Source organism: Notechis scutatus, chromosome Z (assembly GCF_049901735.1).
Source record: "Notechis scutatus isolate UNSWTSFEM ecotype Mainland chromosome Z, rNotScu1.2, whole genome shotgun sequence".
In the NCBI taxonomy this organism is placed as follows: Eukaryota; Metazoa; Chordata; class Lepidosauria; order Squamata; family Elapidae; genus Notechis; species Notechis scutatus.
In genome coordinates this window covers 94783731-94796677 of record NC_142025.1, presented here as the reverse complement: position 1 = coordinate 94796677, position 12947 = coordinate 94783731, and positions in this window count along the sequence as shown.

Here is a 12947-nt window from a genome sequence, read left to right as displayed (position 1 = left end):
TTGGGTGTATACCAGAGGCATCAATTCTGTAACCTAGAAAGTGGCAATGGTGCATTTGTCCCTTTTGAGTTTAAGGCCATGCTGTCTAAAACGCTCAAGGACTGCTCTATGTATTAGTTGTGTTTTATCCATAGCTGAAACCAAAATGTCGTCAAAATAGGGGACTATGCCTGGGAGTCCTTGGAGAAGCCTCTCCATTAAGGATTGAAAAATCCCAGGGGCTACACTTACACCAAACTGGAGGCGCTTGCACTTAAATGCACCCCTATGGGTGACTATGGTTTGTAATTCTGCAGTTTGGTCATCTACGGGGAACTGTTGGTAGGCCTGGGACATATCTAATTTTGCAAAAATAGTCCCAGGCTCAAAGGAATGTAAGAAATGTTGGATGACAGGGACAGGGTAGGCGCTGATTTGTAGGAACCTATTCAGGGAAGTCTTGTAGTCAGCGCAGATTCTCACGCTGCCATCTTTCTTAAGTGGGGTGACTATGGGGGTCTCCCATTTCGCAAAATCTACTGGTTCTAATACCCCTTGCTTTAGTAATTTATCTAGCTCCTTATCTAATTTGGGGCGGATAGCAAAGGGTACCCTGCGTGGTTTCAGGCGGATGGGAGTTGCCTGTGGGTCTACGTTGAATGAAATAGGGGTACCAGAGTAACACCCCAAATCTTCGCTGAATACATCAGAATAGTCTCTGAATAGGGTGTCTACTTCAGAGGTTGAAACAGCGTGGATACCAGTTATGCTGAGACCAAGAGCTGGGAACCAGTCTAATCCTAGTAAACTAGGGAGGGCACCATCTACCACTACTAAAGGCAAGTGGCCTTTGAAGTTTTGGAATTGGATTAAAAATTTGCCTTTCCCGAGGACAGGGATGGTCCTGCCTTGGTAATCACACAGAGTCAGGTGGCAGTTCAGGAGCTTCTTCTTAGACATCCTTGGATGCATCTTCTTTAGAGTTTCCCAAGAGATGATGGAAAGTGCAGAGCCCGTGTCAACCTCCATCCTGCAGGGCTTACCTTCTAAAAAAACAAAGGTACTTATTTTGTTAGAGCCTGTTGTAGTATGATCTGAGTGGTAGCAGGTATAGCAGTCCTCAACTTGCCTTTGGAAAATAGGAGTAGACTGAGGTCTTTGTGGGAAGGTTTTCCCTGCTTGGCAGACTCTAACTAGGTGGCCTTTTTTTTTGACAGTTCAGGCAAATTGCATTCCTGAACCTGCAGGATGCCCTGAGATGGGTTCCTCCACAGCTTAGGCAGATGGGTTGCTGCCTGGGGGTAAAGTTGTTTTGTCTTGGTCCTTCTAGTTGTCTGAGGCGGTTTACTTCTTGGTCCTTCTAGTTGTCTGAGGCGGTTGGCTTCTGTTGTCTGAGGCGGTTTACCTCGATTGGGTCCTCAGAATTCTCATCTAGGGAGACTTCCTCAAAATGAATAGTTGAGCTGCCTTGTCTAATGGGGTTCCCTTGTATTTCAGCTGCTGACAGAGCAGATAGCTCAGCAGCTTGTGATTCCTCTATGGCTATAGCTAGGGTCAAGTCTTTTTTAGCTAGCAAACATCTTTTTTTTTTTTAACAAGTTTTATTAATTTTTTTCAAAACACACAAGTCGTCATTATCCATTACATATTTAAACCTTTTTCCATTATAAATTTAACAAGTCAGATAAACTATAATTCTGTTTTAAACCATTTCCATATAAACATACAAAAACCTCTTATCCATTTTCTTTTCTTTCTCTTTACTCTTATTCCATTTTATTATTATTATTTCATCTATTTCTTTCTGACTTAGTTACCATTATTCTCATTCTATATTTCTGCAAGGTTTCATTAATTCTCCCCCAAAAAAAAAACATATATACACAACACACAAAACATAAAAAGATCTTTTTGGAAAGTAACTTGGACCCAGGTATTTCTTTCTTCATGGACTTCAACTGTATTCATACTCATCTTACATATCATTACTTATTTTATTTACCATTCTAAATCTTCTATATTAACTTCTCCCCATATTTCACTCTTTTTAATTCTATCTTAATTAATCATCTTAATTTGAGTCATTATATTTGTATCTTTTGTCCATTCTTTATTGTACCTTTGTCTCATTCCTTATAAAAAAAAAGAAATTTCTCCTGAAATCACTAATCAGAGTATGATGCCTTTCTATCTCCCGACTAAATTAATCAAATTAATCTTTAGAATACCCAATCCGATTTTGCTTGGTACATTCTAACTGAATAATACATCCAAAATAATTAAATACATAGTTAAACAATAGATCTAAATATTAAAAACAAATACTATAATGAAAATTTTATAATAACATCAATCCCATAATCTTATTAAACTCTTTAATTAAAGCTCAATATTCTAAATCTCCCCTCATATTATATTTTAAAACCAATCATTATTAACATTTCAACATTTTAATCTCTTATCAACTCTTAAGCCATTTAAGTTTTCTATTTCTAATACAATACTACCATATCATCTTATGTACCTTGCAAAATCTCTTTGAAGAAATTATACTTATCCTTTATCCCTAAAAAAATTCCTTTTTTCCCATTTAATTTCAAAACTTTGTAGCTTTTCTCCACCTTTTCCCTTTCTTTCTTCTCCCAACAAACCTTTCTACCCCCTTCTTCTAGCCTCTGCCTTACTGGCTTCCCTTCTCTGTCGTATTCCTCTTCCCTTTTGTTTACCATCCTTATATTGATTTTGCACCTTGTTTTTCCCTTTCTTAAATGTTTTTTAAATCTTAAGTCCTTTATTTCTCTTCTCTTCCCTCTTCCTTCCCTCTTGGTCGAGTTCTGAGATTTATTAAAGATGGTTTCCTCTCCTTCTTCTTCTTCTGCTGTCTTCATCTGCTGCAATGTTTGTTGATAGTTAATAAGCGCCATTTCTAAAAAAAAGGAAGGCTTCTTTCAAACCAGCTTTACCATTTTTTTTTGCTTGCTCATAATCTTTTCTCAGTTCCTCAATAGAAGGAGCCATTATAAAGCTTTTCTTTTCTTTTCTCTTACAACAGTCAGAATATTCCAAAGGAAAAATAAGACAATCCCAAAGTTATCAGTCAGTCCAAACCAAGACAGAGTTCCCACTCTCTCCTCCTAGGGTAGTATCAATCAGAGAAAAAGAAAGTCCAAATCTGTTTCTTAAAATCTTATTGCAATATATTTTAGTCTTTCAATCCTTAAGGCATCTCCTCCAACAAAGTCTTAGCATACAAATATTTTTTTTTTAGTCCTCTCTTTTCCCACTCATCGCTTAAAGCCAGTTTTCACCTAAAAAAAAAAAAGATTTCTTAATATTCACTTTTTATTCCGTAGAAAAAGAGGGTAAGCTATCCTTTCAGCACCATTAAACTGCCGCTTTTTTCCTCTTCTCGAAGGTATAATTCAGAAAGTCATACTTTTCAGGAATTTTGTTAAATATGTCTTAGAGTCCTAGGAGCCAAGAAAAACTTTCTCCTTTCAAGCACTTTCTCCACTTCCTCCTGCGCATTCTTACCCGGCTGCCAGCTTCTTTGTGGCGGCCATTACGGACCGCCGCTGCACCGTCCTGGGAAAAGGGGGTTCTGCCGGCCGGGAGGGGGTCTGCAAAACCCCCAAACCCTTCTCCGGATCCCCCTACCTTCAGCTGCCCCTGCAGGGCAGCCTAGCTCAGTACCCATCTGGGTCGGAGCCCCAAAAACGGCTAGCGCGGCAGGATCGCGCAGCTTCGCAAATCCCTGCCGCTCGCGAAGCCGACAAACCGGAAGTGTCAGCTAGCAAACATCTTTGAAGTCTCAGGTCCTTGACCCCACAGACAATTTGATCTAGGAGCATATCCTCTAGGTAATCCCTGAAGCCACATTGTAGGACAGCTGATCGTAAGGCTGCCACATACTCACTAACTGACTCCCCCTCAGACTGCATTCTCCTCCTGAAAGCATGCCTCCTAGCAATTTGGGATGGCTTAGGGGAGTAGTGACTGGAGAGGATCTCCTGTAACTCCTCCCAGGGGACAGCCCTAACAGAACGCGGGGCGACCAGTGCCGTGGCGGTGTCAAAAACCACGGCTCCGCAGAAGCTTAGGAAATAGAATTTCTTCCTATGGTCGGTGGCGTCCGTGAGGTCTATCACGTCCAGGAAGCAGAAGAAGTGATTTTTATATGATTCCCACGTCTCGGCTGTCGGCTTGAAGGGTGGGAACGCCAGATTAGAAGTCATCGTGTGGCGGCAGCGTCTATCTCCTCAGCTGGGGAGGTTTAAACTTTGCGCTCTCAAAAGAGCGATCGCGGCTGCGCCTGTCAGGCGGCGTCTGTCTCCTCAGCTGTGGAGGCTTTAAACTTCGCGTTCGCAGAGAGCGTCTGCGGCTGTGACTAACCAGCTCTCGGTGGCTCCGGCTCTTTTTGTAGTGACTGAGCTCAGCTGTTTTAAGTCCAGTCGCCTCTTATTTGTATCCCACTCTCGTCGCCAGTGTTGTGGAGCGGCGGTAGATACAAGGCAGACTCAGAGCTTAACAGCAAAAGGCTTTATTCAGAGAATAAAGGGTTGCCGTGACTGCCGGGCTAACAGGCAGTCAGCTGGCGGCAACAGCTGATGCCGTTTGACAGCCCCTTTTATAGCCGGCTGTCAAACGGCATCAACCAATGGGAGCAATCGGCGCTCCCGCCAGAAACGCGGACCAGATAGGGAACTGTCGTCAGTCAGTGAATACAACACATACTCATGTTTATTCTTATACCTATTACCTTGTAAGGGATTGACAAACAAAAATAAAAAATAAAATATGTCCACCAAGTGTTGGAAGAGCAACCAGATCCCTTGTTTGCACTACCACATGTGATGGACATATCCAAAATCAAAACAGTATTGGACAAAAATATACACCCGGGTAGAAAATATGATAAAGGAACATATAGATCTAAAACCGGAAATATTTCTATTGGGCATTATACCAGAAAAATGTGATAAAAGGAATGAGTATTTAATAGTACATGTGTTAACAGCAGCCAGAATCATATTTGTGCAACATTGGATAGGCAAGGAGATCCTTACAGAAGAGAAGATAATAATAATAAAAAAATCTTAGAATGTACAGAAATGAGTTGACCAACTCTTGAAATTAAAGAAGACACTGAATATTTTAAGATATGGGATTTTTTCTATGAATAGTTAAATAAGAGAAACAGAAGTTAGAACATTGAAAATTATAACAGAAAGATTATTTTTATCATTATGGATTATTACTGTAAGATATTATTCTAATTAGTATTAATAATATGTATTAATATTATGAAGGAAAAGCACTGGTACTATAAGATTATTGCTAAATAGTATCAACTATTATTGCTCAAAGGAATTGTAACCAATAACATACTGTCTACATAGATAATGAATATGTTGCTTATTATGATTATGATTTCATGCCATAAAATATTGGTCCTCATCCTAACACTTTTTAAAGAGTGATTTTAAACATCAGTCACTAAGAGGTTTATAAAAAATAATTTGACTCCTGAAAACTTTGTGTTTTAATTCCGTTTAATTTTTTGTTAGTCAAGCATCCTCCTTTCTGCATCCTCTTAATTTCTGCATTTTCTTTCCATTTGTCTAAACAAATATCAATTGGGAATAGATCCACACAAACATTTGTTTTTTCACTCTTGCACACAAACACAAATGCACACAGTATTCTTCCCCCATCATATGTCATATTATAATCTTTAAAAGTTGTGTGGAAGAGGAGTTAAGCTACATCTTAAATAATATTTGCACCACTTTTGCCATTGTTTATTTTATTTTTCTGCATCTCAGATATAGTACGTTTGCTCTCAGCTGTATTGGTATTTGTGTTTCCTCTTTAATAGCATCCAATAGCCAAAAGAGGTGTACACCCATTCATCAGAAGTAGTCAGATGAACAACAGTGGATGGGATTAGAAAGGATCTTATTGACTGGTCCAGGATGATTCAGAAATGCCTCTCATCTCTAGCCTTGTCCAGCTCTTCTGCTGATATTCTGCCATTTTCTCCCTTAACAAATTTGATACAGCAGCAGTGGTCTATCACAATTCCATGACCATGCCAAACTCCTTACCCAACAGTATTATTACAGTGGAGTCATGGGACTATATCTTCCCATACACCCACCATATCCAGACAGAGGATATATATATATATGGAATTTTTTAATAAAAAAGGACGTGGCAAGGAAGAAGAATGCTAAACAAAAAAAATATATTTCTCATTTAGTTTCCTTCATGACTCCAATCTTTATTCAGCTTGGACAAGCAGCACAAAAAGGAGTCTAGGGATACAATAGTTCTGAAACTACATCTATTCTTTGTTGCTGCAGTGTTATGAGTACCTCATTGCTTTAGAGAAGGGGGTGTCAGGCTGACATCATAGCCCCATACCTTTTTTATGTTCCTTTTGATGTCACACACATCCCAAAGGAGGACCTTGTGAGGCAATAGTATGAATCTGCCGCAAAATTAGTAGGTGTTTTTTTCAATCAGCTAGTGATATGAAGAAAGAGCTAAATTCGTAATCAGAATAACACTATTAGACAATGAATCAGAATGAGGATCAGCGGGGGAAGAAGGCGGAGCCTCCTCACTGACAGACCGTAGATCGCGACTCTCTGCAGCTACGGTCCCTGCTCTTTCGTTGGAGAGCCCCGATTATTACGATTAGGGGCTGAAGCTGCCTTGGAGGGGTGGTGGAGTAAGGGGAAGCCACAGGCCAGGTTGAGGGGAGCCGCATCTCCCCCCTGGGCTTGGTCTTTTTTCTCCCAAAGACGACTGCAGCGGTGGTTTAAAATGGCCACCCCGAAGAGGAGGACTCAGCTGGATTAAGATTTGTGCAGGAGGGAAGAAAGAGGTGGATAACATCTGAACCGGGACAACTGGGCAATACAACTAAACAAAAGTACCTTGGGATTAAGGTAACATGGAATTTTTAAGAAAAGAAAAGTGAGCGGCAAAATTACAAAGGGACAGGGGAAAAAAGAAAGAAAATATTTTTGACAGCTAAGTGGGGCTTCGAACCGGGAAAGGAAGAAGCTAGAACTAAAGATTTAACTAAATTGGACTAAAATATTTTGGGAATAAACAGGCATAAAATAAAGCTGGACTTAAGATTGTGAAAAAATAATAATAATAAAGTTTACAAATTGGAGACTGGACTGTGCTGGAATATTGAGGTTCGAAAAACCCTAAATAAAAAAATAGGGGGAAAAGATGAAGACTTTGTATAATGGAGAGTGCCATTATGGTGAGATGGCTGGCTTGAAAATAAATAAAGACAAAACAAAGATTTTGACAAAGAACATGTTATTAAGACAAAGAGAAGAGCTGACAGACCTATTGAAAATTCAAGTTACGAATAAAGTTAAATATTTGGGGATATATTTGACGTCAAGATGTACTACACTGAAAGAGAATAACTATATTAAACTTAAGCAGCAGATAGCATCTGATCTGAAAAAAGGGGAAAACTTACAATTGTCACTGATAGGTAGAATTTCAACAATTAAGATGAATATTTTACCTAGAATGTTATATTTGTTTCAAACAATACCAATTAGGTTAGGTAAAGACTATTTTGAAGAATTAAATAAAATTGTGTTGAAGTATATATGGCAAGGTAAGAAAGCGAGAATAAAATTAAAACTTTTACAGGATGCTAGAATTAGAGGAGGATTTGGCCTTCCTAATTGGGAGTTGTATTATCAAGCTGCAAATTTAATGTGGGCTAAAGAATGGATAACGTTAAGAAAGACTGGATTGTTGGCATTAGAAGGACATGATTTACTATTGGGTTGGCATGCTTTTTTATGGTATAAGGGAACTAAATCACAGGGTTATTTTAGAAGGCATTATATACGAGAATCGTTATGGTTGAATTGGGAGAAAATTAAGAAACAATGTTATTTGAAAATTCCAGTTTGGTTATCAACTATTGAAGCCTTTTCTTATCCTATAATTTATAAGAAGGAACAAACAGTTCGATATGGGGAATTACTAGATGTAAAGGGTGAACTTAAAATGATGCAAAATTTAGAAGAACAAGGTATAAAGATGAATTGGTTTTCATATGCGCAAATACATTCAAGGTATCTTAAAGATTCCAAAATGGAAGGATTTTATGACAAAATGACTGATTTAGATAGGATTTTGACAGGTACTGATGAAAAAGTGATTAAAAAATTATATAATTATTTGTTGGAAATTAAATTGGAGGATGAACAAGTTAAAGAAACAATGATTGCTTGGGGGAAGAATTTTGGATATGGGATTGACTTAGAGAAATGGCAAAAGTTGTGGTCTCAAAATTATAAAATGACAATGTCAACAGCATATAAAGAAAATTTGTATAAGATGTTTTACAGGTGGCATTCTCCCCCGACAAGAATAGCAAGAATGTTCAAGAACAAATCTGAAAAGTGCTGGAAATGTCATCAGATTCCTGGTTCATATTACCATATGTGGTGGACTTGTGAGGAGGCCAGAAAATATTGGACTAGAATTCGCATATGGTTGGAAAAAATGACAAAGAAACATATAGATTTGAAGCCAGAGATTTTTTTATTGGGAATCTTACCTGATACATATAATAAAAACTTAAAGTATTTGATTGTAAATGTATTAACAGCGGCTAGGATTGTATTTGCTAAAAATTGGAAGAGTGAGAAAATACCATTAGAGGAAGAAATTATTAAGAAAATATTGGAATGTGCTGAAATGAGTAGATTGACATTTGAAATTAGAGAACAAGAAGATAAACAATTTCATGAAGTTTGGGATCTTTTTTTATCAATGGTTAGATAATACAATATAATAATAGAATAGTTAGAAATTTAGGAAATAACGAATATACATTTTTTCTTGGTCTTGATAACACTTTTAGAATATTTTATTAAGATAGACTTGGTATGATTTTATGATTTGTTATAAAATAAAGTAACTAAATTACAGTTATATCGCTTAAGTATGAATTAGTAAAATTATAGTCAAATGATTGTTTAATAATGATATTAGGATATATAATTGTTGATCGATAATATGAGTTATTATGTAACATAATTATTATGATGACTATGAAATGGATGCACAAAAAGGAGTGGTAAACCAACCGATACACTGTCTGTAAATATATGAAGAATGATGATGTTTTTTATGTTATGTTTTATGTTTTTTGTGTTTTTGTTTGTCGTTAAAATCAATAAAAACTTTTATTAAAAAAAAATAGGGGGAAAAGGTGAAGACTTTGTATAATGGAGAGTGCCACCTTTTGACAAAAACTTGAGCTCAAACAAAAGGGAAAGCATCCTGTTTCTGAATGAACTTTTGTGGATATAACATTAAAGAAATATTGAAACAAAGTAAGCATCTTAGAAAGTGAAAGCAGAACCAGAATAAAGAAAAAAGCAAGGAAAGACTGACTGTGGGATTGACTGATGTTTTTGGTATAGACCCTCGGCTGGTATAGACCCTCAACATTTTAAATAGACAATTAACACAAAGAACACTACAAAGAAGTGGGGAAAGAAGGAAGGTTAAAAAGTTGAGATTTAAGAAGGCAATCAAAAGGGGGAATACCTGTGAAGTCAGGAAAGACCCAGCAGAAAAGGGGAAAGGGAGATATTAAAAAAGAAAGGGATATAAACTGGAATGAGAAAAGATATGGGGAAAAGAGGGGGAGGAGAAGCAGTAAGAAACAGGTGCATGAAATAAAGAAATACGGAAATAGTAAAATGTTGAAAAGAAATTGTTTTTTCAGAGATAATGGTTGATGAATTAAAAAGGGGATTCTGCAGGGTCACAAGGGGTAATAAGAATATTTCTGCAATTAAAAATATTTAGAAAATAGGGTAATATAGATACTGGTAACTCTTATTAAAAATCAAGCAGGGAAAATATGCTGCGGAATCCAAATGAAAAGATATAATGATCATGTATCAATGATCATCATGTAATGATGATTATTGTAACTTCTTAAAAATAATGGTTTATTGGGAATCAAGATGAGGGAATAAAGGTATATTTTAATCATTGAGGTGTCACACTCAAAACAGTAAAAGGGGGGAAACCTATACTTTTTTTTTTTAGTGTTAACATTTGTATTAATCTAGAATTTATAAAAAGAATGTGTAATGGAAAGGGAATATGACAGACTAAAGAACCAACTAAATTAATAAGTTAATATAGACTATTAAAAGCAAGGAGAGACATTGGTAACTTTTTTATTATCATCATTATTCTTATTCTTATTATTAGGCAAGCACATATTGTTTATCTTTGTTTTTAAAATAAATATTAAAGGATTATATTTGAAATAATTGAAACAAAAAGATGTTTCGATTGAGATTAATGAAAGAGGCTAGAATTAATGTGTTTGTTTCTCTCCTTACTGAAAATTTAGAATGGAAAATAATAGAATTAAGTATGAATGTATAATTGCTGTCATATTTGTATGTAAAGGTGATGACCCGGAAATATGTTGTCCACTAAAAAGAGATTTTTGTTTTTAATGTGAAAAACTGAATAAAAATTGTTTAAAAAAAAAGAAAAAAAAGAATGAGGATCAGCGCCAGGGGTGGGATTCCACAGGTTCGCACCTATTCACTAGAACCAGTTGTTAACATTCTAAGCAGTTCGGAGAACCGGTTGTTAGAAGAAATTACTGGCCTAATCCTGTAAGGAAGGCAGGAAGGAAACATTCTGGTGTTGCTTACAGAAACTGCCTCTCCGTTAACCCTTATTACATTCTTGGCAGGATGTGACTTCCTGTCTCTGGAACTTCTCTGGAGTTTTTTCCCCCTCCTTTGCTAGTACTTTGCTTGTGTGGAGTGACCATTCAAAGTTACAATGGCACTGAAAAAAAGTGACTTATGACCATTTTTCACACTTATGACTATTGCAGCATCCCCAGTCATGAGAGGTGATGCATGCCACAATGTGAGTGATGTTGAGTTGGCCACGCCCAGCCAATAACATGACCACCGAGCCACGTCCACCCAGTCACGTGACCACCAAGCCACGCCCACCAACTAAGCCACGCCCACAGAACCGGTTGTTAAAAAAATAGAATCCCACCCCTGATCAGCACTGAAGGCAACAAATGTTCTGCAGGCATACTTTTCCTTCAGTGCAGAGATCCACAAATAGCATTTTAATTCACTGAGCTAAGGTCACTTACTACACTAGTGAAGCCATGTTTTAAAATCACAAGTCTGGATTCATACAGCACACTGTTAAAACCAAACAAAGATTATGGCTTTGTATAATGAACTCAGTCATATTATACCAATCCATCCCAGAGCATGCTACTCTCCAAATGGTACCTCTGCAAATTTTCTCCTTATTACTTCTTTCATTTAACCAATTTCATATTAAGCAAAGCAATAATGCTGTCTGTTTTTGCCTTAATGAAATGCCACTGTTGCTTATAAACAATTACTACCTGCAGAGAGAAGCTTCTACATTAAGCCAAAAAGAAATCAGACCCTATTATGTATTAATTTTACATGCTGATGGAACAAGAGATACATATTCTAGCTGTAGGTAGCTGAAAGCCATCCAGGAAGATTCTTGTGACCCAGATTCAAAATTCCAATGGTTACTCCCTCCATGGTCACATGAATGTATTTTGGGCTCATTTATAGTCTTGCAGTCTCGCAATACTGTTAGGTCACTGCAATTTATGTGATTTCTTACTGGAAATTGGCATTTACCGGTACTTCCAGTTTCCAGCAAAAAGCACAAAAACAAAAAACCACACATACACACACTCATTGTGGACAATGGACTTGCTTTTTTTGCATTTGCTTAAATACCATTTAAAAAAGTAAAATCAGCTTGATTACATGATGACCCATTTAATAATCAGCATGACTTCCAGGGGCCTTCAGCTGCTTGAACCAGCTATGCAAAGTTTGAGTTAAATCTCTGGAGTCACTTGCTGAAAAACTACAATCTCTTGTCCTGCTTCAGGAAAACCTGCACAAAATGGAGACCTTCCTGCGAGTGATAAAACACCATTGTCATCCTCATTTTAGAGAAATAATCTGTGTCCCCTAAAGTCAAGGGCAGGAATGATCTCTCAAATCCATTTTTCCTGCTCAGTTTTCTAGAATCTGAAAAAATGAATGTGCAATTGCAGCTCCAACTGCCTACGTGCCTGAGTCAAGAAAAGAACAACCCTACTACCATTTCAAAGCCCTGCTACTTGTGATATCCCTCAATGCTCCTTTACATCTGTGCAAAAATGTGTAATTTTGCTGTTGAAAAATTAGTGTTGCAAACTGTCTGGCTCAATTAGATCTGTCTCCTTAAATGACAAAGGACACAACCTTAAAGCCATTGACCTTATTTTACATAGGACCACAAAGTTGCTGTCAGAATAGCCGTTCTGCTCAAAACAAGGTATCTCTAAACCTATTTATAAATGTAATTTTCCTTCACTTTAAGTCTATAAAATTAAGATAAATCCAAATAAAAGATTACATGAAGAAGCCCCTAAATCAGGGGTCCCCAACCACCGGGCCACGGACCGGTACCGGTCCATGGAGCACTCTGTACCGGGCCGCAAAGAAAAAAAAAAAAAAATGGCGGCTTTCTTCGCCTTCGGTGAATGCTGCTGGGATCAGGGATCAAGGACACAAATGAAAGAAGGGGAGGGAGGAAGCAACCAAAGCCTGTCCTGCTCTCCGGCTCAGCGGCTTCGGTTTCCTCCCGCCTCGTTCCTCTCTCAGTCGCTCTCTCGCTCCTCTACCAGCCCAGGAAGAAACTGCTTCAAAGAAGCCGGGGGTGGCTTTTCCTGTCGCCGCAGCTCCTCCAAAGCGCCTGTTCACCCCACCCCGCCCGCCACATGGGTTCATTCAATCCAGTGCTCTGTTCTGCCTGCCTGCCTGCCTTGCTTCTGGTTGTTTCGGAGAAGCTTTGGCTGATAAAAA